Here is a 7,375-nt window from a genome sequence, read left to right as displayed (position 1 = left end):
TCAAAACAGGCGCCCCGAAATGGCCTTGAATCAAAAAAATAAAGTCACCAAGGGCTTTGCCCCATCTCGCAGCATATATTGCCCTCTCGCCACACCACGAAGGGCATCTCAATCTGAGATAGTGCACTCTTGCACTTCCGGCTGTGCTACCTACAGAGATTTTCTCCCAAACTCGAAAAAGGAAAGCAACACTGGTCCTCTTACCAGGACAATGCGAACTTGGTTTCCTTTCTTGAGCTCCTTACCATGAACCAGGCTCTGATACCATGTGAAGATAGTGGGAGAGAAGGAAGGAGTCTCACTTGCAGCTTTTTCACATACACAACGGGGGAATACACACAAAGGTGGAGGCTGAAAACAGTTTTCCTCTTCTTAGTTGTGAAAGCCAAAAGAACTCTAGTACAAAGAAATAGGAGAACCCTATATGTGGGTCTCAAACTGTGTCGACTAAAGCAACCAAATTATAAGGCGGTAACCCCGGGGGCTTGAGCTGAACTTTTACCAACCAATTTTTCTTAGGATTTCGGACTGCTGGTGCTGGCGACGAAAAGAAATCCTGAAGAGATAACACATTCGGAACTGGTTCAGTATAGAGCTTGCACTGAGTCAAATGTTCACCAACCTTACGATCCAATGAGTCAATGGAATTTTGAAGCTTGGCACAATTGTCAGTGATCGTCTTTAGGTGGGTTCGAAGCCCATCAATGCTGATGCCAAGGCTCTCAAATTGGTCAAAACAGCAGGGGGTTCGTTGAGGAGATTGGATTAGAGGAGCAGGGGCAGAGAGAGTGGTGACTGGAGATTTCCAGAAAGGGGGAGGAAGGAAGTTAGGGGAGGAGTCATGTACACTATGGAGAGGCCGAAAGACCGAAGGTCCGGAATAGAGATCTGCTGAAGGCAATCTTCTACTTGGAGAAGGAGTAAAGGAAGAGTCAGAAAGATCTTCGGACGTATGTAAATCAAAAGATGAAAATTTTCGATGGGAAAACCCAGGATGTCGGCTGTGACCTCGACTGTGACCACGGGAATTACTACGACCGAAAACTGGAGCAAAAACCTCTGGGAGAGGAGGTTCTTCTGGGGGCTCTCCATCAGAACTTCCTGAGGAGATCTCAATATCAGCACGGAAAGGTTGTGGTCGGTGAGGAAGATTCATCAGGCTATATACATTGGGGTCGTCATCTTCGGATGTTGGAGAAGCATGTATCTGGCAATGGAGACATTCTGGAGTATCTGATTCAGAACATTCTAGAAGAGACTCATCAAACTCACCTTGGGAAATAACTTCCCATTGTTTGGGGTGTGCTACCATTGCGAAGAAACCTTTCAGTTGTTTTTTCTGTGGATTGCGAGGCTTCTCCTGACAGTCACGAGCAAAATGGCCTTTCTTGCCACAGATAAAACATCATGTGGAGTTGTTTTGTTGGAAAGAGCGGCGGCGAAGAAAACGTTGAGGCCTTCTAGAGTAGCGATGACGCCATCGGAGCCTTCGAATTTTTGGAAAGTTTGAGGTTCCACATGAACATTTAGAAGGGCGAGATTTTGATGAATGGGATCGTCGAGGAGTACGACCATACTGAGAACTTGGAGGGCAAAAATTTTGGTGACCCACAAACTGTTCACATATGGCCGGTGAAACAATACCAACCTTTTTAAGCTTGCGCCAGAGAGTGTATTCTATACATTGTCGATGGATATATACTTGGACCATCTGGAATAGGTTAGCAAAAGTATAATCTGTGACTGTCTTGTGGATTTCAGTCGGTTGATTGTCAATGTTGACAATCTTCGTCTGCGCTTCGATGACCGCCATGACTGCTTCTCCAAGTTGGTGCGGTAAGCTGTACAGGTAATGACGCTTTGCTGCAGTGTCAGAAAAAATGCCAGCTCTATAAACCAGCTGTTGCACATGTGCATTGTAGGCTTCCGACTGAAAAAGATCGCATAGCTTGAGAGCAGAAAATTCATTTGCTGCCTGGGTGCGATCATCCGTGAAAGTAGGAAGAAACTGATTGGAGATTGCGGCTATAAGGGAATCTGGGGCATTAGGTTGATTATTGGCATCAGCACTTGCAAAGATTTGCTCTTTGGATTCATCTGATAAGAACTCCCACCAATTAGCAATAACACCGGTGAAACCTTTGGTGGTTTCAACTGCTGCATCTCTTGGATTCCATCTATAGATCGTGACTAATGACATCATGTGTCCGTAGAATATTTTGAGAATATCCTTCATTGCCTGTGGTGAGACCGCATCAATATTTAAAATATAACCAGGGAAGGATTTGTGCTGAAGCCATTTATGCAGATCAGTTTGCTCATCAAGGTCACCATCAATGAAGTGAGTTTGGAATTCACCTCTCATGAATTCAGATCCAAGTCCGCCAAAAAATGCTGTGCGCTTGCCTCGCCATTGCTCCCGAGGGGGCTGTTGTGAGGTGGATGCTTGGGGTGGATCTTCTTCCATAGGCTCCGGTTTAATTCCAGAGTTCATATAGAGAGAATGGGACCAAAGGAATTAACGGAGGAAGCTCGGGGAGAAACTGGCGGTGATGGAAATGGAGACTTCGGGAGCGGCGGTGGAGAAGGAGGCGGTGAAGTGGGAAATGGCGGAGGTATTTCCATATGAGGGGGTAGAGGTTGGAATTGGTGGAGATCATCTCTATCCTCTTGTAGCATATCTCGTTCATCAATACAAAATGCTCGATAGAAAGGGTGTTGGTTGTCAGCCCACCAATCTGTCGTTTCGAGAGGAGAATCAACTACTGCATAAGGAGAGTCAACCATCTCGATAGAATCAGAAAACTGGGGCCAAAACATAAGACTGGGAGCTTTGGAAGGATAGCAGGGCTCTGTGAGGGGACTAGCCGAAGAGGGGGGTAATGATGGAGGAAATGACTTATATACAGACCGGGTTGAAGAGGATGCATGGCCCTTCCCAAGTTGCTGCAGCTCATCTAGCACTGTGTGGATGTTACGATCTAGTTTGCCCACAGCAAGTTGTAAATCGTACAGGGCAGAGTGGCAAGCATCCAAACATACCTGAGTAGCAAGGTTGTGCGAATTGCACCAATTCAACTGCTGCTGCTCGACAGGCATGCTATGGTCATCTTTGTCTGTTAGGGCATAAGGGGCATGAACAGACTTTAATGAACCATCTTCAATTGTTACCTGAAACCCTTTAGTCTGTGGCCACTTGACAGGTCGGAGCATCATCATTGGATATATGCGATCAGCTGATGCAGTGATATTATCAAAATTGGAATGCGATTGTACAAGTGGATTTACGACAGTAGAGCGGCGATATTGTAGACTGGCATCAGCAGGAAATCGGGATGCAGCTGCAGAAGTTACCCAATCTCTGATAGATTCAACTTTGTCAGGGAAGAGATCAGGAGCAGCATCGGAGGCACTAGTTCGGCTTTCATCAGGGATTCCGGCAATAGAAACATGAGAGGTTGATGGGAAAGATAAACGCATAACGCGCTTACCCTTTTCACTTGGGGTGCTACGGCGAACCACCGATTTTGTTGGAGCGTCCTCAACCTGAAACATAGGCATTTTGGAAAAGGAGGAGGCTTCATCCGAGACTTGCTGATAATCCATTTCCCACTCTTTTGGCATAGGCAGAGCGTCGAAATGGAACCTGGTTACTTTTGCATTAGTTTTGCCGTAGATAACACATTCATCATTAGCAGTGACATGGCGAGGGACGGGATTAATGGTAGACACTAAATAATTCATAGAACGGACATGGATAGCACAGTGCTCCGATTTTGGCTTCATGGCTAGACCTTTAATCTGGACATACAAATGCAGAGCAGTGGACAAGTGGGGGTCCGTGAGAGACATTTTGAAATTAGGATAGACTATTGTATAAACAGGCTCTCGATTGAGGCTACCATGGATGAGTCCTATGCAGGCATCTTTAATATTATAGTGGCGAGTCTACCTCCGAGAGCTTCTTGTATCCTCAGCTTTTGCAATATATCCATCTTCCGAGCCTCCTTGCTCCAAACTTTGCAATATATCCATCTTCTGAGCCTCCTTGCTCCAAACTCTCTTGTTCCCAGTTTCTTATTTTCAGTTTTCCTTCATGACTATTCCACCGTTCTCCATCTCTTACGTCCTGTTCTTTGCCTTCGATTGGTCTTCCCCTTTGTTACGCACAAAGGAGTGGAGCTAGGTGGAAGGAACTATGATAGGAAGTCGTGGATAAGAAGACTTAGATCTGGAAAGAGAAAACTAAACGGAGTAAGAGCAAGAACCCATGATGATGCCGAGGGGTAAGGAGAAAACGAAATCGGGAGACGAAGTGTGAATGAAACAGACGTAGACAGGAAAGTCGGTAGGGGGAGAGGTGCGTAACAAAGGGGAAGACCAATCGAAGGCAAAGAACAGGACGTAAGAGATGGAGAACGGTGGAATAGTCATGAAGGAAAACTGAAAATAAGAAACTGGGAACAAGAGAGTTTGGAGCAAGGAGGCTCAGAAGATGGATATATTGCAAAAGTTGAGGATACAAGAAGCTCTCGGAGGCAGACTCCGCCTACAAAATGAGCCAAGGGTGCTCTTATATAGGAAAAGGCAGAGTGGAGGGATGAGCTGTAATCCACTCTGAGCTGTCATGAGTGGAGGTTGAGCTGTAATCCACTCTGAGCTGTCATCTATTTGTTTGTACAATGAAAAGATATGGAAAAGACATAAAGGTGAAGGTCTTACTCAAATATGAGCAGTGTCTAGTCACTTTATGAATTTTATTTAATTTTGTACAAGTGTCATGGTGAAGGTCTTATCCAATTGAGGACAGTGTCTAATCACCATGACCGAGACATAGGACTTCTGGTTGTTCAGTATCAAGTGGAAGTAGTAATCCGCCATTGTGCATGTCCCAATAAGGTGCTCCTTCATGGGAGAGCATGTCGGGGGGCACATTTGAGGAGCCTTTTTTCCATTCTACTTTGAAATCATACATGGTAAAGAATTCCTGCCAACGAGAGCTAAGCGTCCTCTGCCGATCTGTTTATCAATTCGACGGGTACAGAACGTCTTGAAGTTCTGGTTGTCGGTGCGGATGAGGAATTCTTTATTTAAGATAAAGAGTTATAGCTTTTGAATTGCTCTTTTGACTGCTAGAATCTCTTTCTCAATTGAATGGTAATTGAGCTCAGCACCTTGGAAAGTTCCTGACCGGTAGGCACATACAACTTCTTCAGTGGGTGTCTTTTCAAGTAAGACTGCTCCCCAGAAATGGTCAGATGCATCTGTTTCAATTATCAGTTGTGTTGTGGCTGATGGAATGGTGAGAGATGGTAACTGTTGAACCTTTTCTTTGATGTGTTGCACCGCTTCTGTTTGGGGTGGGCCCCATGTCGGACCATCTTTTCTAAGACAGAGTTGGAGAAGATGCCGATCTCTAGCCAACTATTTATAAAAAGGGGATATATAATTTAGACAACCCAGGAACCTTTGGAGTCGAGTTCCGTCCCTGATTTCGTCCGAAAATGCAAGAAGGGCCTTCAAGACATGTTGCTGCATTTGAATATTACCCTTGTGGATGTGGACTCCTAAGAACTCAATCGTTTGTTGGCCAAGGGTGATTTTTTTGGCAGAAAGGGCCAACCCTTTGGATTTGATGAGATCATACACAATTTGGAGATGGCGGAGATGCGAATGGACATCCTTGCTGTACACTAGTATGTCATCAATATAAACTAGACAAAAAGAGTGATGCTGACTGAATATGGAATCCATGAACTTCTGAAATTCTACAGGAGTGGTTTTGAGACCGAAAGGCAGCACATTCCATTGATAGAATCCCTGAGGAACTACAAATCCTGTCTTATGACGATCATTAGGATTAAGACCCACTTGCCAGGATCCTGCCTTGAGGTCGAACTTCGAGAAGATTGTAGCACCGAAAATTTTTTGCGTAAGATATTCTTTGTTGGGAATGGGATAAGAAACGGACAAAAGACATTAATTTAGTGGCTTGTAATTTATGATAAGGCGCATCTTACCCCTCTTCTGCTCGGAGTGTTTATTTACATAGAATGCCGCTGCTGTGCCCACTCAGAGCGGGACGGTTCAATGAGACCCATATCCAGGAGTTCTTGGATTTCCTGATTGCACAATTGCCGGTCGGCTTGGGTAAACCCATATGGGCTTTCTTTGAACGGTTTGGAGTTTTCCCGAAGAGGGAGGTCGACTTGATGTTGGAACACTTTCTTGAAAGCCGTAGGTGAGTCACTACTGCAATCACGAATGAACTTCTGTTGCATATCCTGCAGTGCTGACATCATATGAAGAGTATGAACAGTTCGGTGGAGCTGCTTACTGTTTTCTACCTGGAGGAGGCTGTTGATATAGTCATCGAGCTTTGCTCCTTGAAGGGGTTGTTGAGCATCTTGAGGGCTGAATGATTCGGCAAGATTTGGAGAGGCATCTGGAGTAGAATCATATTCGGGTGGAGCTTTGACATATTGGAGGTCAACTGGGGAAGAACACTGTCTGACAATCTCTAGGTCCTCTTCAAATGGCTTGAGGACACATTTGAGAGATTCCCTTGCAAGGATATGTACTAAGACATTATTTATGGTAAGGACCATTTCTTTGGTAGAAAATCCGAATGGGAGATGTTGGTTGAGAAAAGCATTACCAATAACCAGATCTACCCCTTGGGATTCCAACTGATAGAAACTGATAGTGGTGGAATGCCCAGCCAGAATGACAGGGATTTCTGATGCATACCTCTTGCATGCGATAAGCCCGCCACCCATTGTCGATCCACGCATCTGATCATGGGTCTCAAGTTGTTGCCAAGAAGAAACAGGAAGAGCCCGGTATTTGCAGATGTTGAATCCAGACCCTGTGTCGACTAAAGCAACCAAATTATAAGGCGGTACCCCCGGGGGCTTGAGCTGAACTTTTACCAACCAATTTTTCATAGGATTTCGGACTACTGGTGCTGGCGACGAAAAGAAATCTTGAAGAGATAACACATTCGGAACTGGTTCAATATAGAGCTTGCACTGAGTCAAATGTTCACCAACCTTACGATCCAATGAGTCGATGGAATTTTGAAGCTTGGCACAATTGTCAGTGATCGTCTTTAGGTGGGTTCGAAGCCCATCAATGCTGACGCCAAGGCTCTCAAATTGGTCAAAACAGGGGGTTCGTTGAGGAGATTGGATTAGAGGAGCAGGGGCAGAGAGAGTGGTGACTGGAGATTTCTAGAAAGGGGGAGGAAGGAAGTTAGGGGAGGAGTCATGTACACTGTGGAGAGGCCGAAAGACCGAAGGTCCGGAATAGAGATCTGTTGAAGGCAATCTTCTACTTGGAGAAGGAGTAAAGGAAGAGTTAGAAAGATCTTTGG

The sequence above is a fragment of the Dipteris shenzhenensis genome, chromosome 21 (assembly GCF_047967505.1).
Source record: "Dipteris shenzhenensis isolate YYH24624 ecotype China chromosome 21, Dip_SZ_1.0, whole genome shotgun sequence".
NCBI classification, from domain to species: domain Eukaryota; kingdom Viridiplantae; phylum Streptophyta; class Polypodiopsida; order Gleicheniales; family Dipteridaceae; genus Dipteris; species Dipteris shenzhenensis.
The sequence above is the reverse complement of the archived record's forward strand: the minus strand, read 5'-3'. Positions refer to the sequence as shown.